Source organism: Lygodium microphyllum, chromosome 28 (genome assembly GCF_053477565.2).
Source record: "Lygodium microphyllum isolate KBCC chromosome 28, Lygodium_microphyllum_v1.1.10, whole genome shotgun sequence".
Classification (NCBI taxonomy): domain Eukaryota; kingdom Viridiplantae; phylum Streptophyta; class Polypodiopsida; order Schizaeales; family Lygodiaceae; genus Lygodium; species Lygodium microphyllum.
Window position 1 is genome coordinate 80188753 of NC_141162.1, and position 27833 is coordinate 80216585.

Here is a 27833-nt window from a genome sequence, read left to right on the forward strand (position 1 = left end):
GTTCATGAGATGCATTTGCAATGTTATACAAAACCCTAGACTTCATATACGCAAGTCACATGTGATCCGGTGCACTGGAAATAAGTACTCATTTTGCTGGAAATAAAGAAAGATAAAAGTTGTTTAGGAGATACAACTATACTAAAATGCACAATATGCATGATGGTTAAGGTTGATTGGGAAATCCTACATAGAACCACACTAAGAAAATTGGAAGGGATCGCATGCATCTAGACTGCATCTTGAAGGTCTAAATGAAGAATCAGGTGTTGCCATGTATGTTAACTGAGCTTGGTTGGAATTAGAGATTAAAAGAACCTTGGTTGGGTTGCGAATAAGGCATGTCCGTTGCCTTGACTGACTAGCTAATGCTTGAGTTAGGGACTAAGATACCCTAAGGTAAAACCCAAGGGAAAAAGGGCAAGTATAAGTCAACTTATCAAGACCATTTGCTTGCATAATCTTGTTTGAAATTATTGGGTTCTCGCCAAGTCGCAAAAAGACCCAAGATCGGATGTTGGGAGCATCGAGGGGAAAAAAAGGAGTCACACTTTAGCAGTCGGTCGTACAAATGACCTCCGAAATGTTCGTGCTTGTACTTAGGTACATTATTTGATCTCTCTGCTCAAGGAACTAATTCAAGGAAAACACTTAATGCTTCAAGTTGAAAGCCTGGAGGGAGAGGTAGGAACAGTTATGTTCGATTGTTTGCCTGGCCCTATCCAAGGGGGTTGTTAACTGCACCGGGTATATGGACCTAACCGGCCTCGAGAGGTCTCTCCGTGGGTGCTACTTGGAGCGGGAGGACGCTTGGGTGCTAGGGGAGGCTCTGGCTATAAATCCCTTGCCTCTGGATCTTGCACAAGAGGCCGACGTGACTTGAGATGGGATCTCGAGGCCCGTATACTAGTCAATGGGCAGAACTTGGGGCAGCAATCCTGTAGATTGCTAGGATAGCCTTTGGGCATGATATTGGATGTACTCCATGATCTTTTTTATAAATAAAGAGTAGTTATTAGAGAAAAAGGAACTTTCTTGGCATTGTTTTTGTGTCAATGCCTAAGTTACGTAAAGGAACCCGTAATTAATTTGTTAAATTAAGCAAGCTGATTTTTGCATGTAAAACGTAATGTATTAGGTAATTAGATAACTAAAGAAAACTGAGGAAAGTGAAGTGGATGTGACTTAGATCCGTCCTATGGAAGGGTGGTCCCGGTTAGCTCGGAACTTTTCTCAAATGTTGAGATAATAAGACAACAAAGACCTAATGTCAGTAGATGTAGAATTTCCAGTTTATTCTATTTTAGGGGAGAGGAATGGGACTATGCCGTACGGCAGAGAGGTTGAGCTTCGCATCCCTCTCATTTTCCATTCTCCATGAACCAAGTGCAGCTTGAAACTGCTTCGTCTTTGTTGTTCCTACAAAAGGTGGTACAACTGGAGCTCGACGCTAGCTTCTCCCTCTAGAGACTTTGCTGATAGGAAAGGAAGCCTGACCTCAAGTCAATCCCAAGTGGGAACGGCTGGACACTTTCGCTTGAGGCAGACTTGGGAAGACCTAGATCACAAACCCTGTGTCATTCCCTTGAAGTGCCAGGTGGAGCCTTCTAGACACTCCTCCCGTGGGCTGCTAAGATGTGTCCCACAAGTGGACAAGCAGGCACGTTACAATTGGTATCAGAGCGAACCAACGGGATCTAAGATTTACAAGGGAACTTAATGGAGGAAAATAAAGGGGATAAGGGGATAGCCATGGGAAAGGTGAGTGGAATAGAGCCGTGTTTTGTGTTGAAAACATTTCCTTACTCACTTATGGATGCTAGGTTGCAGAGTCACGAAGCATGGAATAAATTCTTGGTGTTCCAAGTTATGTTTATGACTACAATGCATGCTTCGGAATCATCGACAAAGGCTAGGCATGATGAATATTCTAGACCGCATCTACAATCCTTCACCCCTGTACGCGGAACGGAGGTGGACAGGAGAATTAGGAATATACTACATAGAAGCCCACCGACTTGCGTACCTTCAGACAAACTTGAAGAGAATCAAGTGGATGGAGGATTTAAAGATCGTGAAGCTGTTCATCTTTGTCGAAGCTCACACAAACGCAGCCCTGCATGTTGGCGGTCGGCAAGTCAAGCAGAACAAGTATGTGTATGAAGAAGTGACTCGGGTGATCCCTGCCAAGAGAATCAAAGTGCTAGGGCGCTATGAGAAGAATGGGTATCAAAGGAAGGGATACCCCAAGCTTCCTATGACTTATCAATTCCTGAAAATCCATGATCCCACTCTATTTTATTACTCAGTTGTTGTAGCCGATTGTAACACAATCCTATTTTCCCTAAACTAATGTACTAATCAGCTTGTTCTACTTTCCCAAAATAAATGTACTCAAAGGGCTATGCCCTCATGAATGAATAAGACTTTTTACTATTGTCTATCCTGATTGTAAATGTTGGCAAAGGAGTTAAGTGATTAGGTCACTTGGCTAAAAGTTGTGCAAGTCATAATAATGTGATAGAAGGAACGAGTGATAAGTTGTTAACATAATGAATCTTATTTCCCAGGCGCAACCCCAAGTGCAGGTTCCAAGTCCAACCCTTGCACTAAGTACAACTGTGATTCAAGAGAAGAAGTTCCTTCTCAAACAAATCAAGCCACCTGAGTTCGATGGCAAGGGAAGGACTGTTCAAACTCACGCTGAGATCTGGATCGAGTCCATGGAGGACTATTTTGAGGCAGCAGGATTTGCACTTGCTAACCAAGCTATGGTCACCAAACTTAAGCTTACAGGTAAAGCAAGATTTTGGTGGAAACAGTGGTGCAGAGACCAAGCGATCTCGGAAGGGACAATCACTTGGGAGAAGCTTAAGGAAGCTGTGCGAGGGAGGTATCTGCTACCTGCCTACCGCACACAGAAGATGAACGAATTCTATGAATTGAAGCAGCTTGGACTATCCCTTAATGCATATTATTCAAAGTTTGTCTCTCTCTTAAAGTACTCGCCTCCAATGGATATGATACAACAGGTGTCAAAGTTTTGTGCTGGGTTAAATCCCCCCATAAACACCCGCTTGGAATCAATGTAGCCAATGGACCTACAAGACGCACTCATTCGAGCTACGCCAATAATACAAGAGGTGCAGACCAAGCCAAGGAACAACAGGACTTGGCCTTACAAGGATCAGAACAAGGGAATGTATAGGGCTCAGATTAAGAGAGCGCAGGGTCAGAATCAGGGACAAAGGAAGAAAGCTAGGACCAATGATGTCAACAACTTTGTTCCTACACGAGGTAATGACCGCAATCTACGATGCTTCCATTGCAATGAGCCCAGACACTTCAAGAGGCAGTGTCCCAAGCTTAGCAAGGGACATCGCCAAGGGCCATTCCAAGGAGCCACCCATGGCCAAGGAGCCACTGTCATGGCCAGAGGGACAACCTCCAGTGTTTCCAACAAGGAGCTGGGCGACAAAGAAGATCCATCCATGGACTCTAACATTGAGAGGGCAACGGTTCACACTGCTCTTCACAAGAAGGGTTCGAATCACCAATTCTCGGTGATCCAAACTCAATTGGATTATGAAGGTAAAAGCTTCAAAATCCTAATCGATTGTGGCAGTACACATTCCTTCATTTCACCGATCTGTGCAAAAAGGCTAGGGATAGCAACGATAGACGCACCTACTTTACTTGTGGAATTGGCAAATGGTCGTGAGGTCTCTTATACTAGGCAAACTGCTAAGGTGAAATTCCTATTGGGTGGGAAGCCGACTTCGATGAGATTCAGGGTAATGAACCTAGGTGTCCACAAATGTTTGCTCAAAATGGATGGCTAATACCCAATGATGCCCACATCCACTGTGGAAAGGCCAAGTCTCCTTCTGAAATTCTGAAGGGGAACTAGTTACAACTCAAGGAGAGGCTGGTAAGCCAATAATTCAGCAGGCAAAAGTAATACGGATAATAAAAGGAGTTCAAAAAGGCCTACCTGTCTATCTAATCAAATTGAATAAGCTAGATCAGAATCAGGAATCTGGGGAAGAACCTTCATGGTTAAAGGAATACGCAAATGTATTTCCTGAAGAGCTGACAGAACTTCCTCCTCAAAGGGAAGTCGACCACAAAATCAAGTTGATGCCAGGAGCTACACCAGTTGCAAAGAGGCCATATAGAATGTCCATCCCGAAAGCTATTGAACTGAAAGAGCAACTCAAGCAACTGTTAGACCAAGGCTACATCCATCCTAGCAATTCACCATGGGGAGCTCCAGTGCTATTCCAAAAGAAGAAAGATGGAACGCTTCGGCTATGCATTGACTACAGAGGATTGAATCAATCAACCATCAAAAATAAATATCCCATTCCAAGAATAGATGAATTACTCGACCATCTTCAAGGTGCGAAGATCTTCTCTAAGATAGATCTCAGATCTGGATATTATCACATAAGGATCAAGGAAGAAGATATCCCGAAGATTGCATTCAGCACACAAGGTATGGACACTTTGAATTCCTAGTGATGTCATTCGGGCTGACAAATGCTCCTACTACCTTCAACAGGTTAATGCAGGATATCTTTAGGCCCTATCTTGATGACTTTGTACTCATCTTCTTTGACAATACCCTAGTCTACTCTAAACAGGAAAAATATCATGAACCCTAGCTTTGCATTGTTCTTGAAACAATGAGAGCACACAAGCTTTATGCCAAGAAGAAGAAGTGTGCATTTTTCAAGCGACAGATTGAATATCTGGGATTCATTGTATCAGCGAAAGGAATTTTAGTAGATCATGTTTTGGAATGGCCAACACCAACTTCTATCAAAGAAATTCGTAACTTTCTTGGATTGACAGGATGATACATGATCTTCATCAAAGATTATGCTTTGATTGTAGCGCTTCTGAGACTGATTTACTAAAGAAGCAAGTAGCAATTGTATGGTCACCTGCTGAATAGACCAGCTTTGACAAGCTAAAGCAAAGCTTAGTATCAGCACACCCATCCTGAAACTTCCTGATCTTAATAAAGAGTTTGAAGTGGTAACTGATGCTAGCGCACTTGCCTTAGGATGTGTGCTTATGCAAGAAGGTCATCACATAGCATATTCTTCAAGGAAATTGAAGAGCCATGAAAGGAATTATGCTACCTATGATTTGGAGCCGTTGGTTGTCATCCATGCTCTCAAACTTTGGAGACATTACTTGCTAGGTAACAAATTTTCCTTAGTGATGGACCACAATAGTCTTAAATGGATCTTCACCCAAAATGAGCTCAACATGAGGCAACATTGATGGATCGAAGTGCTGGAAGAATATGACTTTGAAATCAAATACAGGCCTGGAAAAGAGAATGTAGTTGCCAATGCACTCAGCCGCAAGGCATTTCTAAACTCTCTTATTTTGCAAGATCCATCAACAGCAAGGTCACTAGCCACAAAGGTATCATTCTTGAGCTAGCTAGAGAAGAGGCATGTCATGACCCAGTCTATCGGAAATTGCTAAGGGAGATCCCCGTCAAGGATCAAGACCCGAAGCTTAAGATGAAGTATCAAGAATTCTCTGTCCCCAGTAGTGGACTTGTCTACTTTAGGACAAGATTATGTATCCCTACAAGCCAATCTCTCAAGCAGAAGATACTTTGGGAATCCCGTGACTCCCCTTTCTCAGGACATCCTGGCTATGCCAAGACCCTTAATGTGGTCAGGAAGAGCTATTATTGGGATAGGCTCAAAGGTGATGTTCTCAAATATGTCACAGAATGTTTGTCTTGTCAACGCATTAACGGGGAACATATCAAAATGCCTGGGAAATTGCAACCACTTGACATTTCCCAAATGAAATGGGAATTCATTAGTATGGACTTCGTTGTTGGCCTATCCCAAGTTCAGGGAGGATACAACTCTATTATAGTTGTAGTAGATATGCTCACGAAGGTTGCACATCTCATCCCTGTCAAGACAAGCTATAAATCCTCAGACATCGCAAGATTATTCATCAAGGAAATATTCAAACTGCATGGGTTACCGTGAAGAATCATTAGTGATTGTGACTCTCTCTTCACATCACACTTCTGGAGGGCTATCTTCGAGGCCATTGGGACTCAACTTTGTTTCAGTACAGCTTACCATCCCCAAACTGATGGTCAAACGGAACGAGTCAACCAAGTCATTGAAGATATGCTTAGGGCATACTGCTGTCGCAAACCCAAAAAGTGGATTCAATATTTACCACTCATTGATTTTGCCTACAATGCTTCTTACCAACAAAGTATTCAGATGACCCCTTTTCAAGCATTGTATGGGCACGATTGTCGTACTCCTTTGAGCTTCTCAGAACCAACCTTGAGGGCAGAAGCTTCATGACAAATGCTGGAAGACATGGATGATCAAATCAAATCAAATCAATAAGACATGGATGAAACGGCAAGACACATCCTTCGTTGAAGGTGATATGGTCTTCATCCACGTACGCCCTAAAAAGAGTTCACTGTCCTTGGGAGAGTACAAGAAGTTAAGTCCAAGGTATTGTGGACCTTATAAGATCACTAAGTGCCTAGGACCTAATGCTTATAGACTACTACTGCCCGCAACCCTAAAGGTTCATAATATATTCCACGTTAGCCTATTGAAAAAGTATCTACCTAATCTGAATCATGTACTTGATGATCAGCAAATTGTAATGCCTAGCTAAGAATTCCTTGAGCTATGGCCTGATAGAGTCCTAGATGTCAGGGAGAAGCATTTGAGATCAAGGACCTCGAGAGAATACCTCGTCTAGTGGAAAGATTATCCCGAAGAGGATGCCACCTAGATGGACGAAGATACTCTTAACCAATAATACCCCCAGGTACTCTCGAGATGAGGACATCTCGATTTCTCTAAGGGGGAGAGAATGTAACGGGCCATAGGAACTCTCCCCTATAATTTTAAAATAAAAAGAAAAAAAATCATTAGTTCAAATTTTTTTACTCCCCCTCTCTCTCCCCGCCGACAGCACGTCGGGGAGAGAGAGAGAGGGAGTGATGTAGCTGGGGGGCATGCAACCCCCCCAGGTGGGAGTGGTGGCCATGCTACCTACCTCCTCCCCTCCCCTATATAAGGGGAGGCATCTCCCCTCCCCAGGGAGAGAGAGATAGGAGGGTACGCCATCCATACATCGCCACCTTCCCCCGTCAGCAGTTGCGTAGGGCCTTGGGCCTCCGTTGAAGGTCGTCTTCCTCTGTCTGCAGTGACTGCAGTTTTTCCCCCGCCCCTGGGGCTCTCGGCCGTAGCCACCGCACCGTTAGGCGTAGCACACTCCTCACCTAGGGCTCTTTTCCTCCCCTGTCGTGCTGTTGAAATGGGCCCTGGGCCACAACCATAACCACCCCCCTCTAATCACCCGCCGTGCTGCTGAAATAGGCCTTGGGCCACGACCATAACCACCCCCCCTCTAGTCACCTATCATGCTGTTGAAACGGGCCATGGGCCACAACCATAACCACCCCCCCCTCTGATCACCTGCTATGATGTTGAAACGGGCCCTGGGCCATGACCATAACCACCCCCCCTCTGATCACCAGCTATGTGGGGCCCCGTGAGGAAGAGTAAGAAGAAGGGAAGTAGAGAGAGAGAATGAGAAGAAGAGGAGTAGGAAAGAAGTAGAGTGAAGAGAAGAAGAGGGGGAGAAGGAGAAGGAGAGAGGAAAAGAAGTGAGAGTGAAGAGAAGAAGAGAGAGAGGAGGGAAGAAGTGAGAGAGAAGAGAGAAGAGAGAAGAGAGAAGAGAGAAGAGAGAAGAGAAGAAGAGGGAGAGAAGGAGAAGGAGAGAAATAAATGAGTGGGAGAGAGAAGGAGAAGGAGAGAAAAAGGAGTGAGGGGAGAGGAAATAAGAGGGAGAGAAGGAGAAGAGAAGAAGAAGGAGTGGGAGAGAGAGAAAAGAAGAAGAGGGAGAGAAGGAGAAGGAGAAGAAGAGAAGAAGGAGTGGGAGAGAGAAGGAGAGTGGGAGAGAGAAAAGAAGAAGAGGGAGAGAAGGGGAAGGAGAAGAAGAGAAGAAGAAGGAGTGGGAGAGAGAAGGAGAAGTGGGAGAGAGAAAAGAGAAGAGGGAGGGAAGGAGAAGGAGGAGGGAAGAGAAGGAGAAAAAGAGAAGCAGTAGAAGAAGAGAAGAAGAGAAAGAGAGGGAAGCAGGAGAAAAGAAGTGGGATAGAGAGAGAAAGAGAGAGAGTGTGTGTGTGGGAGAGTAAGAGAAAAGAAGAAGAAGAGAGAGAGGGAGAAAGAAAGAAGGGGAGGGAGTGGGAGTTGGCAAGTAACCACAACAAGTCACCCAAACCACTCCTTCAACGAAGGACCCCATCTAGCGGTCTTTCCTACCAAACCTGTCAACCCGAAACCCGTTAAGGTCCGGACTGCCCAATCTCCGTGAGGCGAATGGCTCCCAAGAAGAAAGTCGCGGGAAGCGTAGGCGCCCAAGCTACCGGTAATGTTGGAGAGGCGAGCGGAGTGACCAATGCAACACACACGAATCAAGCCTAGGTTCTAAGCTTTAAAATTAATTAGAAATTATTTCTCGTGGAAGGGATGAAAGGATTGATTATGTGCATGGAACAAGAATGAGTCTTAGGGGTCTGTTTACTCTAAGTACTAAGATGCATGCGCGAAACGCTAGAGTTTGGAATTTGCATAAGATTTTAAGCATGAAATAATAGCTTTTACTCACATAAAATGATAAGGTTATTGCCTTACTTCACATAAAATGATAGCTTTTTAACTAGTTCAATGCATGAATAGTCATTTAGAATTCATGTTTCGCAATCATGGTTAAAAGAACATGAAATGTTAATTTATGTTCATGAGATACACTTGCAATGTTAGACAAAACCCTAGACTTCATATACCCAAGTCACATGTGATCCGGTGCATTGGAAATAAGTACTCGTTGTCGGAAATAAAGAAAGATAAAAGTCATTTAGGAGATACAACTATACTAAAATGCACAATGTGCATGATGGTTAAGGTTGATTGGGAAATCGTGCATAGAACCACTCTAAGAAAATTGGAAGGGATCGCATGCATCTAGACTGCATCTTGAAGGTCTAAATGAAGAATCAGGTGTTGCCATGTATGTTAACTGAGCTTGGTTGGAATTAGAGATTAAAAGAACCTTGGTTGGGTTGCGAATAAGGCATGTTCGTTGCCTTGACTGACTAGCTAATGCTTGAGTTAGGGACTAAGATACCCTAAAGTAAAACCCAAGGGAAAAAGGGCAAGTATAAGTCAACTTACCAAGACCATTTGTTTGCCTAATCTTGTTTGAAATTATTGGGTTCTCGCCAAGTCGCGAAAAGACCCAAGATCGGATGTTGGGAGCATCTGGGGAAAAAAAGGAGTCACACCTTAGTAGTCGGTCGTACAAACGGCCTCCAAAATGTTCATGCTTGTACTTAGGTACATTATTTGATCTCTCTGCTCAAGGAACTAATTCAAGGAAAACACTTAATGCTTCAAGTTGAAAGCCTGGAGGGAAAGGCAGGAACAGTTACCTCCGACTATCTGCCTGGCCCTATCCAAGGGGGTTGTTAACCGCACCGAGTATATGGACCTAACCCTCCACAAGAGGTCTCTCCGTGAGCGTTATTTGGAGCGGGAGGATGCTTGGGTGCCAGGGGAGGCTCTGGCTGTAAATCCCCTGCCTCCGGATCCTGCACAAGAGGCCGATGTGACTCGAGATGGGATCTCGAGTCCCGTGTACTAGTCAACAAGCAGAACTTGGAGCAGCAATCTTGTAGATTGCTGGATAGCCTTTGGGCATGATATTGGATGTACTCCATGATATTTTTTATAAATAAAGAGCAATTATTGCAGAAAAAGGAACTTGCTTGGCATTGTTTTTGTGTCAGTGCCTAAGTTACGTAAAGGAACCCATGATTAATTTGTTAAATTAAGGAAGCTGATTTTTGCATGTCAAACGTAATGTGTTAGGTAATTAGATAACTAAAGCAAACTGAGGAAAGTGCGGTGGATGTAACTTAGATCTGTCCTACAGAAGGGTGGTCCCAGTTAGCTGGGAACTTTTCTCAAATGTTGAGATAATAAGACAACGAAGACCTAGTGTTAGTAGATGTAGAATTTCTAATTTATTCTGTTTTAGGGGAAAGGAATGGGACTATGCCGTATGGTAGAGAGGTTGAGCTTCGCATCCCTCTCATTTCCCATTCTCCATGAACCAAGTGCAGCTTGAAACCGCTTTGTCTCTGTTGTTTCTATGAAAGGTGGTACAACTGGAGCTCGACGCTAGCTTCTCCCTAGAGACTTTGCTAATAGGAAAGGAACCCTGACCTCAGGTCGATCTCAAGTGGGAACGGCTGAACACTTCCGCTCGGGGCAGACTTGAAAAGACCTAGATCACAAGCCCTCTATCATTCCCTACGAGTGTCAAGCAAAGCCTTCTAGACCCTCCTCCCGATAGGCTGCTAAGACGTGTCCTGCAAGTGGACAAGCGGGCACGTTACATCTCTGGAGGCAATCGATGGAGAGGTTACGAGGCTCGTGATGGTGGGGAAGATGGTACTTGAGCCTTTGTCCAAGGAAGAGGTTTGTTCTTGAGCCTCTTCTCCCTCTCTCTCTCTCTTACTCTCCTTCACTACCTCACCCTCTTTTCTCTTTCTCACAAGATGGCAGCAAGGGAAGGGGAAGAGTAGCGTATCCGTGGTAGGGAAGGGGGAGATCTACAAAGGAAGAAGGGTAATAGGTAGGAAGGAAAGGAAGAGAGGAATCTCTAGTCTTCTCAGGGAGGGGGGTTTTATAAGGGTGAGGCGATGATAATCCGGGGTTGGGAAATGCTACGATAGGGGTTCCTTAACTACACAGGACCCCCAGACTTTTTTTCCTGCTGCCATGCGACCTTGAGAGAAAGGAAGGGATATTTGGGGGGGAGGGGGGTTTGGAGTGCCCCTCCCCCCCATCATCATCATCATCCTCATGTACCTTGACAGCTCCACACCTCGGTCCCGCCATCACCTAATCCCAGTGCCGGTGCCCACTGCGGCTCCTCTTCACCTAATAGTGCCTCCAATTGTCATGCAGATTAACTCCCTCTCCCTCCACCACACCCGATGGCATTGAGGGGGGGAGGTGAAACGTGATGAAACAATTTCTGTTTTTAAATTCGAATTAAACGAAAAAGGGAGGGGAGGGAATTTACAGTGATGGCACAGGATAGAAAAGGGGGGGTCGTTATACATCGGCGGTGGTGTGTTACAGTTAGAGGCTACATGTGTGAATGAGCATTTTGAAGCCAAGATTTAGTAATAAGCTTTAGAAAGCTTAATAAATCATTTTATGGAGACAACACAGTAGCATTTTTTTGCCATAAATTTGACAAGATCAATACTTTGGCATGTCATCAATGTGCTTTTGAGCATCTTCTTATCCTTCTTGAATCGATTGTGGAGATTTGAGCTCTCTAATCAAACAAATCAACTTCTCTTTTTTCCCCCTTTGATAAGTATTGTATAAAACCCCTACTTCTATTTCTAAGAAGGCCTTGTACTTCTTCTCACAAGCTAGTCATGTGCTTCCACTCTCAAGCAGGTCCCCCTAGTTAAGCAGGCCTTGAGCTGAAGCAGCCCCCTTGCTTCGGACATCAATAGATATACCAATTCATACCAAAAAGTAATTGTAACATTGCTATCATACATGATTTGCAACCTTCAATGGATTCCCAAATGCATACAAAGCAAGCGATAGAGTCCCAAATCCAAGCTACAATAGCTTTTCCAATTTATACACCTATTTTGAGTTGATTAGATGAGGATTTGTACTTGATTTAGTTGTGAACAACAAGATGACATTCGATATAGACATCAATTCCAATTTGATTCTTCACTCCTACTAACTGAAAAGTTTCAAGGTAGACATGTAATAGGAGGCAAATATGCACAAGATATCGAGGCTCAAATCCATCATCTTCTTCTTTATTTATCATTCTCTTCTTCTCCCATCTCTTATTTTTTACAATACTTTTAAATGTGGATAGATATCCTTTTGACTTAAAGTCACTTTACACATAGCCTCCCCTTATTTGATGCATGCATAGGCTAGTCTTGGACAAGACCATGCACATCAATGGCTTGCATAGAAAAAGGAATAGAGACAAAAAGGATAGGTTTGAAAACCATACCACATCATCAAGAAGTAGTGTAGAGCTAAGTATCATAGGACCTCCTCACAATATTCAACAACACTAGGCATAACTAGCTAGACTCACTGATGCCTCAAAGAAAGCATGGCCGTATCAACAAAACATTCAATGCATGCATTGTAGAGGCAATCACCTCCATCTAAATGCTCTAGACCTCCTCAAATTTGTGTGGATTGTAGAGGCATTGGACACAAAGCTGCCTACTATCAAGCACGTATATGCTTGTTGTACACAACCCCTTTCAAGAACAATCCATATCCACATTAGATAGTCACTCATCCTCTAAGTGATGCTCCTACCAACTGTATAGGGGAGCTTAAAAAATAAGAGGAATACTCAAAGTTGTACGTGACCTATGATGAGGAGGGCAATGTTGTTCTCATGGATTACTAGCCCATGGATTATCGACCTAGTCATGGTGTTAGAGAAAGGGAGAGGAAGAATACTAACACAATTCAAAGACCCCATTGAATAATATTGGAATTGTGGATGACTAGTAGATTTGGTGTCCTAAGGATGTGCACTAAAAGTTGAACCCCTATGAAGAGTTAATCGAATCAACAATACTTTGAATATAACACATACGTATCCTGATTGTCTTAGGTGGAAAGCCAATACGAGTAAGGCCATTGTCCCATTTGTGCCCCTCATGCTCCTCAAAGTAGAGATAATCCATGATGAGGACACAATACTAATATGTATCAACATTATCACAAGATTTCAAAGTAAAAGTGTTGGTTTCAACATTCTAAGACCATCGAGAGGAAAATTTAAGTGAAAAATATATGCCATTTCAAGGGATGTGGGTGCGGTTTTGGAAGATTTAAAGCTTGAGAATGAAGGATGAAAACTCATGTCAAGTCCATGGCATCCAAGGCAGAATTCATGTTATCTTTTAATGGCAAAAGCACAATGGAGCTCAAAGAGAGTGTTGTGGAGGAGCATAGTAGTGGTGGCTAGCACTTAAATGATATATTTTAGGCTAAAATTTTGTCAACTTGGAGTGAATCATACTACTTATCAAGTCTTTCCAGAGTATGTTGAAATCTTATGCTAGTGGACTCGATGATAGTTATAATCTTATGATAGTAGACTCAAGTCATAATCTTATGATAGTAGACACAATTATAGTTGAGTCTCTTTAGAGTATCAAATGAATTGTTTGCCTCTCAAAATGGTATAAAAAGATTGTTTCTTCCTATTTTTTCTTGCCAAGTTAACACAAAATATTGCATCCCATACATGTGGTTACAGGGGATTTGACTAAGTCCCCCAAGTCACATGTCAAAATTTTCCTTGAGTAGCCAAGAACTATATCCACCCCACTTTCTAGGATCAATGGCATGAGAAAGAAGTCCCTTCACAAGTGAGGAAAGGGGGGGGGGGGGGGGGGGGGGGGCGGTGTCTAGTAATAATCCCAAAGATTCTCAAAGTGCACTAGGAATAAATGTCCCTACAAGCCTAGAAGGAGTGTATCTCAAAAGGCCAATACTAGTTAATGGGAGGATATGGTGGATTTCCTTCAAATGGAGCTCATGTTGAGCTAGATATGGCCAGCTAGGCTATCACTACAGTATGAAATTTTTATAAATAAAACAATTGTCTTTGAAGGAATGTTTTCTCTTCTATTCATGTATGTGCATAAGTTACTTGAATGACCCTATGTTCTAATACCTTAATTAGGTAATTAGTCTTTAAATGTCTCAACTAATGTGGTAGAATAATTAGAACATTAAAGCAACCTATGTTTGAGTGTGGTGGGTGAGTGAGAAGCCGGATGTAGATTCTTGATGAGTCTATCCTATGGCTAGGTGGTCTTGATGAGTCAAGAGGCTTCTCATCCTTAGGAACAGGATTAACTAGAACCAAGCACTGACTAACTGATCTTACCAACTTAGTATAATTTTAGGGGTGAGGTGAGACTATGCCCTACAGGTAGAGGGGTCAAGGTTCTACTCTCCCTTATTTCTCACTCTCATTGAAACAAATGCAACGCTAGTCTGCTTTAGGCTAGGTTATTCACAGAAGTGACTACCCTTTCTTAATGCTAGAAAGCTACTAATAGTCCTTAGAATCATCAATTAGGGACCTCAAGTTGTGATCCTTATGGGATGAGCCAAACACTCCCCCGGCAAACTCACAGTGTCTCCTTGGTGCCATATCAAATTGAATAGTTTCATCTCCATTATAGTCTTGATAATTAAATTGTTGATGTCCATTGCTACTCCTCAAACCTATAACATAAGATCATTGTACCATCCTTGATACACCCTCCTTGACATGTAGAAATTTTCTAATTTTATTTTGATCAAGTTTCCCCTCGAAAATTCAATCTTGAAATTCCATGTGAGAAGAGGGTCTATTGGGGGAGGATAAGTTGGTGTGTAAAGGAGATTGAAGGAGGTGAGATTAAAGCTTCAAGGCATGATGAAGTCACCAAGTTGAGAAAATGGAGATAAATACTTCAAGGAGGGGAGGATGAATGATGGTAATGAGTGAGGAGGAGGGCTAAAGGAGTTGAGATTGAAACCTCAATGTATCAGGAAGTTATCACTATGTTGGTGGGAGGATGAGTGATGATTGCTGAGAGAGCCCTTTGCCAATTTAGGAACTTGTCAATTTGAGAAAATGCACGTGTCCTATATACCCCCACAATTCTTGGCTCTTTAATTACACATAGGTTCTATTTTCTCCTTTTTTTAAACCTCCTAAGAGGCTAATTCGTGCTTGTTCTTCAAGCTTTTGCCTAGTGAGCTAACAATTTAGACTAATGTGCTGTAAAATTCTACCATGATCATTTTTGTGAGCTCTACATGTCTAGCTATCAATTTCTCTTGGTTTTATCATTTACTATCTCATTTTAATATTCTTATATATTTAATATATCAAGTTAATGTATCCAATTTACATGACATATGTTAGGGATGCACTCTCAATGCCTTGATGCAACCAACTAAATTTTAAGGAAAAACTTGCACCTTGAGGTGAAAATTAGTGCCTAAATGTGAAAATCCTAGTTTTTTCCTTAAGATCATCAAATAGCATGCTCTATTCACCCACAACTTCCCAAATTCCCTATTGTGGTCCCTAGTAGACATAGTCTTGCTTTCGATGAGCTACATTGCAAATCTCATTGAATCTTGAGATCCAAAATAGAGAGATTCTCAACCTTACAATAGATTTTTAGTTTATTGCATATGAAAATGACCGACATGCTCTCAAAATATTAGGATTTCTCATCGCATTACACAAGAACATACAATTTTGATCTTGAATGGTTGTGCTTTGAGATTAATAGTAGTAACTATTTGAGTCTTACAATAGATTTTGTGTGTTTCATGTGTTTATCAATCATCATAACTTGCAATAAAAGATATCTCATTGTAATTGCTAATTTTCCCTTGGGGTTAGCCACCTCAAGGGTGGAAATAAGTCATGTTTGTCTTGAGGTCTCATCTTGGAAATGTAACACTTGTAACCCCAACTTTTTCATATATTGATTGATAAACATAGTTCATCAAGCTAGACCAAGACCTAGTTCAAGATGTCCTTGACCTCAATAAGGGTACAATTGACTACCCCAATTAATCCCTCCAAAATTAATAGCTAAGCTAAACCCTAAATCCAATTAAGATAGGGTATCACGATCGAATATCAAGAATAGAGACATATTCTCTTGAAAGCTAAACTCATGGCCTTTTATTTCTAACTCTTTGTTTTGAAATCTGTATGACTTAGATTCAACACAAAAGACTAGATGGGACCTTTACAAAGGACATCATGGACTTCTACATGAATAGCAACTAGATTTAGAGAGTGCATGAAACTCGAGGGGGAGGAGGGGCCAAGGTTACTCATGAATATATGTGTGTATCAGGTGGATTCAAAATAAGAGATTTTTAAAATAAATTTTTATATATTTTTTACATACAAAATGGTGTCATATAAAGGGGTTATTTACAGATTGAATAAAAAAGGGTTGTGCAATATGTGGATTCAAAATAAGAGATTTTTAAAATAACTTTTCACATTTTTTTTACATACAAAATGGTGTCATATAAAGGGGTTATTTACAGATTGAGTAAAAAAGGGTTGTGTTTTATTCAAGAAAATTTCATAGATAAGGGTATTTATAGATAGACCTTGAATGCACGTGATATAGAGGATATATATAGTGAACCCCCTGAGGCGTGAAATATTTTTGAAATTATGGAAGGCCCTTACCCAAACACTAACAACAACTGAAGCATTGGCACACTCACAATCTGTATTGAAGAGACTCGTACTAAGCCCTATCATAGGATATCCTCATCATCAACCTTATCATTAATATATCTATCCCTCCCCTATCAAATCTAGACCAACTCAGTCAAAAACATCACAAAACCCAAGGACCAAGGAAAGCTCGCTAATGAAGAAGAGTTAGATCAATCTAAACATGAAGGTTGCTCGATTTCCTCAAGATCCCACTCAAAATTATATGGAGCTAGGGCTCAACTAGGAGTGGCTTTGGAATCCTTAAATAAAGCAATGTTAGAGGAATTCCATATTTAAAAGGTAAACATGATTGAGGTGCAACTATGATCTTAGTAGAATAAGATGAGGAAAGGGATATTGCAACCCTCAAGGAACAAAAGGACATAGAACTAAAATAGATGAAAATATAACATGATTGCAAATTCTAACCCTACCCAAAGCCAACTTGATATGGAATTTATCGTCACCCTCAATGAAAGGGATAGATCCAATAAAAAGGTTGGTTCTTAAATTTGAATTACCATCAAATTTAAAGGCTCTCATGGAGGAACACATTTCTTGGGCATAGCAATTATCTCTTCAAAATCATGAGCTACTCCATCTATGGAGTTAAGTCCCACTGTCCACTCCATTCGTGGAGTCAAGTCCCATTTTCTACTCCAAAAAAGAGCCAACAACTAACTCAACCCCACCAATGACCTAGCCACACAAACTAGCATGAATCCATGAACATTTCCAAGGTATGGAAGAATAAGTGGAAAAGGCCATAGTTACAAGAGATCAAGAAATCAAGGAAGCTAAAGATCTTTGCACACAACTCCAAGAGGACAAATGTCTAAGATAGAGCGTAGGATGCCCAAGAGATGTCGGAAGGAAAAAGGCCAACTAGTCTAGCTTCAAGAATCATGAGGGAGCCAAGAAGTTGTATACCCATCAAAGTTTCACTAAAGAGTTCAAGTCCTAATCACATATAAAGAATACCGATGATTCAACTTCTTGCATGGGTGGTTCTCCCTTTTTTGCATATTTGAATAATAAGTGCCTTAAAATCATTCTTCTTTAGTGCATGCATGTTCACAGTGAGTTATGGATTTTACTGGGGCAAAGAGTTAATGAGAATGTTGATAGTTTTTTATTGTCAATTATATATGCATGGCTAAAACCACAAGCAAGTAATTCCATGAAATATACAATTAATTTATGGATGTCTATGTGATTTGCAATGTATACATTCCCATCAAAATGATTCCTAGTTTTGTTGATTATTGATTATATTGATTGTAAGCTAATAAGTTCACAACTATAATCTCAGTGTGGTGGAAAATGATTTAATTTATAATTATTCTATCTTGACTTTGTTTTAGCTTATCTATAGAAGTGTGATGGAACTTGTTTACCTAGCTAAGATATTTATTTAGAGAGTTTACTTAGCAAACAACTTTAAGACTATTATCTTTCTAAAGGTTGTGGGCATGTTAACCCTTTGATTCAATAAGGCATGCTGACCAGGATTAGCCTTAGAGATTTACCCTTACTTCAAATGTTTGTATTCTCTCTAGGAGTTAAATATTGAAACAAGATAGAAAAATGAAAGCCACTGTGTGAAGATCACACTTTGTGCAAAAAATGGTTACAAAAGGGCTTGTTTTGGGCAAGAGATCAATACAAACTTAATGCATAGAGGAGACCCCTCCCTATGCATGGGGAGAAGATTATATCCAATTTGTATCATTCTCTACTTTTCTTTTTTTGTCTTGAGTCTAAAATAGTCTCTCTCTTTGTGTGTGTGTGTGTGTGTGTGTGTGTGTGTGTGTGTGTGTGTGTGTGTGTGTGTGTGTGTGTGTGTGTGTGTGTGTGTGTGTGTGTGTGTGTGTGTGTGTGTGTGTGTGTGTGTGTGTGTGTGTGTGTGTGTGTGTGTGTGTGTGTGTGTGTGTGTGTGTGTGTGTGTGTGTGTGTGTGTGTGTGTGTGTGTGTGTGTGTGTGTGTGTGTGTGTGTGTGTGTAAATTCATCACTACACATCTTGCATTTGATCTATGCACTAGTGGTATTAGATCTTAGCTACATTCCAAGCTTCCATTTTCTTAATATCATATTTAAAGTTGGGATCCTTGCAATTATTAAGTTGTATGATCCATACCGTGACATAGCTATATCACTATCATGAAGAGCTTGTCAAAAAGCCTCAAAAGCCATAGTTTCAAGTTCTAATTTTCTCTCTTTCTTGTCTTCCATCTCATTCACACGGTGCCTTTTTCAAATGACAACCTTCTTCAAGAAGAGAGTAAGATTTAAATTAATCTTAAATATTAAAAGTGTGCTTTAAAATTAAATTTAAACTAAAGATTTAAAGTGTAAAAGAACAAAATTACTTCATCTCTCGCTTACTTATGGGCATTCTAATGTGTGTTTGATTGCATAACCTCTTTCTTCAAGGAGAGTTTAAGATTACAATTAAGGTTACATCTTGACAATGCATTAAAACTTCAAACTTTTAAAATACTTGATTTATTGGTCTCTCACTTATGGATAACCTAATATGTAGTCGAGTGTAGATAACGAAGTCTAAATATCAATTAACATCATGCTGCATGTGATCAATCTAAAATCTTCTCAAAAACCACTTTTCAAGGTAAGGCATCCTTCTTTGTGTATAGAATTTGAATCTTGTATTAAAATTTTCTATTTTTTCTAAAGTTATTATTAGATAAAGGCATCCTATTAGTCCAATTCTATGGTTTATATAGAAATATACTTTATGGCCATTTTTAGGTACTAATTTGATCTAAGTTTAATAAGTTTTGGAAGATAATAAAATGTTGCAGAATACAAAAAGATCTACAAGTTCTATTTGATGCATATTTTTCTAATTCTTAGTGATTTTGAGACATTTTAAACCCAAGGTGCCTGTATGCTCAAATTTATTTTCAGTAACTAGAAAATTAGGTCCATCGGTCGAGACTACTAGATTCAACGTCACACTAGCTAAGGGAATGAAGGTGAAACCATTCGGCATGCTAAAGAATTGGCTAGTGAAGATCGCAAGAGTCCAATTCTCTATTGACTTTATAGTCATGAAGGAAGTGGACTATGACATCTTACTAGGTTGACCTTAGATGCGCAACTCAAGAGTCATAGAAGACTAGGGCAATGGTCTCATCTTCCTAGGCAATTGAACAGAGATTGTAAGGGTAGAGATGGACACCCGAAAGATCATGCCGGCTGACCTAGGTGCCATCTCCACCATGCTAAATGGCAACAAAATCTAGATTAGGAAATTCTATAGGCCCTTAACCAAGTATATCATGTGTCATCCTGAGGATGAGTGAAACTACCTTTAGGATCCAAGTTAATGCACTTATACTTAGAATTAGATGCACATTAGAAGTGTACATTTTCTAGAACACTTTGCTACACTAACACTTTAGTTATGACCTTTGATCGAAAACCATAAGAAAGCTATATGTATTCAAAGTAAACCTTTCATCTTGTTTCAGACTCAGCCAACTTTTCGTACTCCTTATCTACCTCTAGAGTGCATACATAGTATATGGTGAGTTAGCCTCTAGCTTTAAAATTTATAAGCTTAAAACTATATTATAACTAATACAATTATAAGAAATTTTTTACTAACATAGCTTTAGCTTACAATTACTAAAAGATTTATTACAATATTAATCTCCCTTTAAAGTTTAATCTATGCATGTCATCAGTTCAAAAGCTTAGTTAGACTAATCAATATTGTGCATCTTATGTACTGAAGGATAGTCAATTTTACTTTTATTCGTACCTTCATTTTGAGCATATTTCTATGGATTTTATCATTAGTTTGCTTTCCACTTCTTCTCATCTCAATATTACTTGGACTACAGTGGACTATAGTCATGTTAACTATGGTTTTCCTAAAGTTGCCATTTTTTAGCATGATTCTCACTTTTGTAATTATGTTTGGATCACTATCTTTTCCAACTTTGGAACTAAATTCAATTTTAGTTCAATTTTTCATTATGAAAGTGATGGAAAACCATCACTAATCTTGATCTGACACTATTTCTCATCTTGGTATTCAGGATAAACATATACCATTGCTTCAATTTTCTTAAGGAAACAAAATATATCATGCAACTCATATAGGCTTAAAGATGCACCAAATGTTGATCAACTAAAGTACTATGCTATTGATGTTGAAATGCATGGTAGAGATAAACCTCCTATTGGTGAAGATCCTTGCCTTGTAAGCTTGCTAAAGTGGAGCCCATTTTTCATGCTATTATAGCATTGAATATGCTACAATGGGATAATGATCTAGAGCTTGCTACTAAATGATAATTCTCTCTTTGTTTAGGAACAAAGATGAAAAAGTTATATATATATATATATATATATATATATATATATATATATATATATATATATATATATATATATATATATATCTCTCTCTCTCTCTCTCTCTCTCTCTCTCTCTCTCTCTCTCTCTCTCTCTCTCTCTCTCTCTCTCTCTCTCTCTCTCTCTCTCTCTCTCTCTCTCTCTCTCTCTCTCTCTCTCTCTCTCTCTCTCTCTCTCTCTCTCTCTCTCTCTCTCTCTCTCTCTCTCTCTCTCTTGCAATGTGAAGAGATCTAAAGAAAGTTCATGAGCATGAAGAGGAGAGGATAAAAGTGTATGAGTAGATAGAGAGTGAGAATAAACAAGATAGAGGGTAGAAGATTTGAAGGCTCCAAGGTAGGTCAAAATTATAAAAAAGAAGATTAAGTGCTAAGAGGGTACCTAATGATGTCATAAAAGATAATTAATTATGCAAGATCTAGATGTGCACATGTTGCCCATTCGATACCATATTGGAATTTTAGGTATACATACATGTTCATGAGCTTCACAACATAGCTATGGCAGATGATACCTTAAAGTTCTCATAATTGTGTATGAGAGAGAATGTGTGTGTGGAGATGAAAATGAGAGAGAAAAATAGACAAGCTAGATGCAAAGTAGAATTGTATTCATGTTGATAGATCAAAGAATTGTTTGTTAGAATGAGAATGAGTCTCTTATATAGGCATAGACAAGTTGCTTGATTACATCATCAGTGATATCATAGTCACAAGTTCCAATTATTGCTCTCAAATGGGTCCAAATGGACATCATTTGCATGTTACAAAAGTGAATTAAGTATTGTTGTCCTTCTATTACTAAAAATAAATAAGCTAATGAATAGCTTATAAGCTTCAATGCCAAGAATATAATGTAAAATTATTGAATCTCTCATGTCAAATGGTAAGGAAAGTTGTGATTTCACTTTAGCAAAAAATTTAAAGAATGGATATATTTTAGGGTCATGCTTACTTTGGTAGGCCCTTGGAATTAAGTTGCCTTTCTTCAAGAAAATAAACCATTAAAGTTATTTTTGTAATTTTTCATTTTCTCTTTTAAGAAAATTCCAATGTACAACTATCTTACTTACTCTTGAGTTTAGGACATGAATAGACTCTTATATTTTTAGGAGTTCAAACCTTCCAATGACTCAAGCTATCTCTGATGTAGTAGTGAACTTGTACTCTAGCTTTGGAAGATCTATGCACTCTCCTCTCACTCCCCATGAAAGTAAGAAAGTAATGAAGTTCATGAGGCTTCAATAGACTCACCTACTTACCTCTCTCCCATGTTGTAGTCAAAAAAACGAGAGTGATTTTTCAATTGTCTCATGATCCAAGTGATGCCCTTCAAGATGCTGCCTCATCTTCTTCCAAGTGCAAGAAATTAGTGCTCCAAGCTAAGAGAAGAAAATATAAAAGAAGAAGAAGAAGAACTAAAAGAAGAGGATAGAGAAGAGTTTCTCCCTTTTTTCCACCAAATTAGAGAGGATTTACATGAGCATGTTAGAGGTATTTTTCAATAAGTCCTATTAATGAGGCCTTGTATGCTAATTGATAGGTGTGGAAGGTGCTTAAATGCTCTTTATCCCTCCTAAAAACAAACTTATAGAAAAAAAATTTGTAGTATGGAGCAACAACAAGTCATACCTTGATGGATAGTCACCTTGCAGTTAAGCATGCTTTGGTAATGCCTTTACTCAAATAGGTGACCTCTCTGAAAGTTTTTTCTTCAAGAACCTCACATGTAACCAATGGTGCCAATGAAGCCTTCATAGCCAAGAATGCCAAGATTGAGGTTGGGTGACCATATGCTTTTTCTAACAAAACAAAGTTAAGCTTTCTTATTTTTTCATTTTTCTTAAGCCAAAAAGGGTTTCTTGTCCTATTCTTTTTCTAGTCGAAAAGGCTGGCCATCCTAAATAATGCTTCAACATCTCCAAATATGACCTTCCTACCATCATCGATGATATAAGTTGTAAACCCTAAAAGTGAAAACCCCCTGTCCCCAACTAATATTCAAAGGAGAGTAGCATACCATATAGATACATTTCAAGTAGCAAAGGAAGCCTTGATTTTGGTTGTTAGGGAGAGAGGAGTTGCAATTGTTAACTCTTCTATGATGATACTCTTTCCATCCATTGCTCCATACCTTGCCCTTCTACTCCAACTTTACTCTATTACTCTCATATCTAAGAATCCTCCCTCTAATCCTTTCCAATACCTATCCGTCACCATCTCCCAACCAATCTCATTACAATATGATGGCACCAAAAAGTGGAAGAAGAATAGCTATAATGGAGCAAGCCCCAATAATGTTGAAACTAGAGAAAGTAATTGTAGCCACAAGTGTAGTCGTTGTTCCACCTCCACTGCTAGTTAACTAGGTGACTATATATCAATTATTCTTTGCTAAGAATTAATCGAGTTAGAGATCTATGTAAACTCAAAAGAATACCTTTTTTCTGCTAGAGCTTGAGATGCAAAAATCATAGCACCTAATCAATTCATAACCATGGAAATGTATTTATATATGTATTGAATTCACTGGATTTGCTTCAAGTTTGTCCGAATATAAGTGAGGCGATCTATGTTGATGAAGCAATACATGCCATTATGCATGTAATGGCTCTCACAGTATAGTGGAGATGGATTATGGATCTAATCTAAGTGTTACATAAATTGATCTCTCGAATCAAATCTAGAGAGTGCATGGTTCAAGTAAGCATAGCTCCAAAAACTAGAAAGCACTACCAAGCCTCATCATTCTAGAAAAAATTCCATCGCTCATTAATGGTAAAATATTTCACAAGAGAATTGTCTTTGCAAAAAATCCTCCTAAGTCTATAAGTATAATTTATTTTGCTCTGATACCACATGTGATGTGCTTATCTAATGAACTCTTGATAGCATGATTTTGGTAGTCCATCAAGGGATATATCTAGGTGACTCCAATAGAACTCCCAAGGAATATATGAGCTTTGTGGCCTAGGATCACTCAAGTCTACCACCTCATCCTGTAAGGTGCATGCCCATCGGTTGTCCAGGCACACTTTTTTAGCAGTCCATCGAGAAACAAATCTAATCGTCACCACCCAGCACTCCTAGGGAATGTTTCAGGGTTTGTCACCTAAGGTTTCCCAAGTCCGTCTCACAACGGAACGTTCACGACCGAACCCACTAGGATCGACCTGAAATCTAGGTTCCTAGTTGTCAAGGTCTTCTGACAGCATTCTAGCATTGGGTTTTGGACATCCCACTTTACATAGAGATACCCAATCCGAAGCAGATCCATACCACATTTGGTTCAAAGAGAATGGGAAACGAGAGGGATGCGCGCTCAACCTCTCTACCTGTAGGGCATAGTCCCAATCCGGTCCCCTAAAACGACATGAATCGGGATTCTATCCCGACAATTTCTAAGGTCAAAGACGGTAAACCTTGTGAGAAGCCTCCCAGTGCTTTGGGACCACCCTGCTGTAGAACGGACTTGTCGGGGGTTCCACCCACCCACTTCCCTCAATAGCTTTAGTTTTCTAATTAGGTCCTACGACATTTATGTGTGACACTTAAAGTCAACTCCATTAATTAAGCCTTTTAGGGAACATGGTTCATTCACATAACTTATAGCGCAGACATGAAAACAAAGCAAGCAATCTATTGACAAACAAGTTCAAACAAGATCCTTAACTTATCTTCAAGTTAATCTTTGTCTCCCACCCATACAGGAGAAATTATGTATTCCTTCTATCCAACAAAAGTATTCCTTATGCCCTGCAGAAGTAACTGGTCCAAATCACATGGCACCACAAATTCAATCCTTTATCTAGAATAGGATCTCTCAACATGCCCAGACGTTGGGGGCCACTGAGGTCTTCACTCCATTCTAGACCTAGCAAGGGGTTTCCAGAGCTCCACCTGACCCACAAGTTGTCTAGGAGCGAAATATCATTCCTATGGTTGGCCTTTTCACCACTCAACCTTCGGCCCATGAATTGAGCAGTGCCCGCGGTGCAATCATGGAGGTGATCCACCTGTGCAATATATCCTTCCTTAATTAAATCCTTCAAGAATCCAGCACAACAAGGCATTCAGCCCTAATGTCAATTTCTAGGAAGCATTCCTTTATCCCCATGGCAACTTGTCATCACAAACCCTTGCCATGCATTTAGCATAAATCACAAGCACTTGGAACAATCATCCAAACAACAGATTGACAACTAGTTGAATGTAAAAGCATTTAGGATGTTGTTTGATAAACCAACAAAAAAACCAATTGTATTCTTCACAAACAATGCAAGAATAGTTGCGATAATATTTCCATCGCATATCTGCTCTTTCCCTTGGGATCAAAGAGCGATTCTATGTAAAGTTTACTTAACTCTTGTATGCATAATTTTTAATGTCATGATTATGCCATCCATAACCCCTAACCAATTCTTCCTTGTAATTGCTCTATCAACGAATAAGCCATATCCAACTAGGTGTAAATAACCTTCCTTAATACATACGCTTTGCAAGCTCGATCTTTTGACTACGTGAGATAAAATGTATCCCTTCCAATGACCTATACTCGTGTATCATAGTATGGGGCCTAGCATATCTCATACGAGAATCAAAACAAGCATCTATCAATTTGAAAATACATTACTTAGGACCGGAACCACAATTGGATTGACGGTGATGCCTTCATCTGAAGCTTCATTGTTGGTTATGGGATTGCCATCCGTACGTGACATTCTTTACTTGGGGGCCATTGTTCGCAAGTAGACTCAAGAGATTAAGAAGGCGGAATAGATTTGAGATGGGAGAGTGTACGAGAAGATGGTTAAGTTGAGGATCGAGATAGAGGGAATTGAGCTAACTCTCTCCCTTGCAACCTCTTGGGGTGACTCTTCTCTCTCTCTCTCTCTCTCTCTCTCTCTCTCTCTCTCTCTCTCTCTCTCTCTCTCTCTCTCTCTCTCTCTCTCTCTCAATCTCTTGGAGAGGTATCCTTCTCTCTACCTCTCTCGCAACCTCTTGGGGTCTCCTTGTGCTTCTTGTGCCTCCCCATGCCTCATATTTATAGTGGATTAGAGAAGAGGGCTTGTGGCTGAGAAGTGGAGCTCTTTGTGGAGGGGGATTTTAGAAAGATCACATTGGCTCCGAAAGGGGGGTAAAACCTCAAGGCACTTGCCCCAAGACACTTGGTTAGAAAGCTCTTAGTTCACTCCTTCTTCTTTTCTTTGTTCAAAGTGTTGTTTTTTGTATGTAGACTGCAATCGCGGCGCGCACGATTTCGCAAATCCCTCTCTTTATTTTTTTCTTTTTATAAAATCTCCAAAACTAACTAAAACATCACTTGTCTTTTTTTTTTAATGACATCCAATTCTAGAAATCTCCATATCTTTTTAGGATAATATCTATAATATCTAAAATATACTAGTTTTGCCCAAAATCTAATATTTTTGGACCATCCAAACTATGCACATTAATACTAGTGATTAATATAGCTTATAAGTCTCGTTCACATTGTAACTTCCGTGAAGGATGGCTACGATCCTTGTCAATACGAGAAAATATTGAATTTATGACTCTCAAATTTTTAACATATATTTTTAATTAAATAAAAATCCTTAATTATTAATGTTAGTTAGTTTTTTTCATTTTGTTATTTTTTTTTAAAAAAAGTTAGTTTTTAGTTCACTTATTAATTGACTAATTAACTTTCAAACTAACCAACTAACTTTTATTGTGTGGAAATATTACATCCTCCTTCCCTTAGAGAAATCGAGATGTCCTCATCTCGAGAGAAACTGAGGGTATCATTATGGAACCTGTGGGTTATGGGCCCATCACACTTCCGTTGCGCTACTTTAATTACTCATAGGCGCATCAGTCTTTTGAAACAACAACCTATTGTATCTGATATATCAGAGTCTTGATTACAATAGAAAAGTTATTGTAGTTACATCTCATGAATATCTTCTAGGTTTTTCCTAAGTATCAGATAATTTCTTGGTAGGTTCTAGATCACTTGAGCTTATACAACTTCATTTCTTGTAAGCTCATTCTCTTCCAATTCTGTTGGGACAATTGACGTAGTTATGTCCAATGTTGTGGCACTCGGAGCATCAGTGTTTAGGGTGCTTTGGACATTCCCTTTTGAAATGACCTAGCTCCCTGCAATAGAAATATCGCGGAACTTTATCACTTGTGGTCACAAGATTCTTGGTTGTCCTTGGTAGGATTTTCTTCTTTAGACCAAATTGTCCTAGGATCCTTTTAGTAGATTGGAGTGGTCGTTTATCTCAGAAACTATGTTCCGAGATTGTCCTCTTCTTAGTTCAAGACGACTGAGCTCCATGGAAAATTGGCTTTGCTTGTAATACTAAAGAATATTTCCAACTTTTGACATTCTGGTAAGACCCAATCTATATTAGTTGAAAAGGAACGACTAAATAAAAATTCATTGCAATTGATAACTATCATTCCTTGCCAATGTATCTCTAATCATTTGCAAGTTCTAGGCTCCAATAGATGCAACTCATATGATGCAAATTAACTATAGATATAAGAGTAGGATTTATTGGGGTATTCTCAATACCAAATGTATTACATTTTTGAAAGATATCTAGGGTTTCTAATCATCTTGAAGAGGTGTTGTAGGTTCCAGGTCTTTGTCTTCATCTAATTCCTTTATATATCCAAAGACTGCACTTGTGTAGCTTCGTTTTCTTGGAGGTCTAATGTCTTTCGGAATTAAGTCAGGGCAATCTACTTGGACATGCCCTAGCTCATTGCAATGGAGCATTGATGGTAGGGACATCTCCTACGGATGTGCCCTATCTTCCGCACGTGTGGCATCTATTTCCTTGATCTCAGGAAACACCTTTGTCACAATTTCCCGATCCAAGTTCTTGGATGATTGGATTCACTCAAAGTAATGCATCTTGCAAGTCCGTTGGATGCATTGCTTCAAGACAATGGTTCAGAGGAGTGTTAAGGCCATGGCAAAACTTGGATACTTGCTGTACAATATCCATAGGTGGCA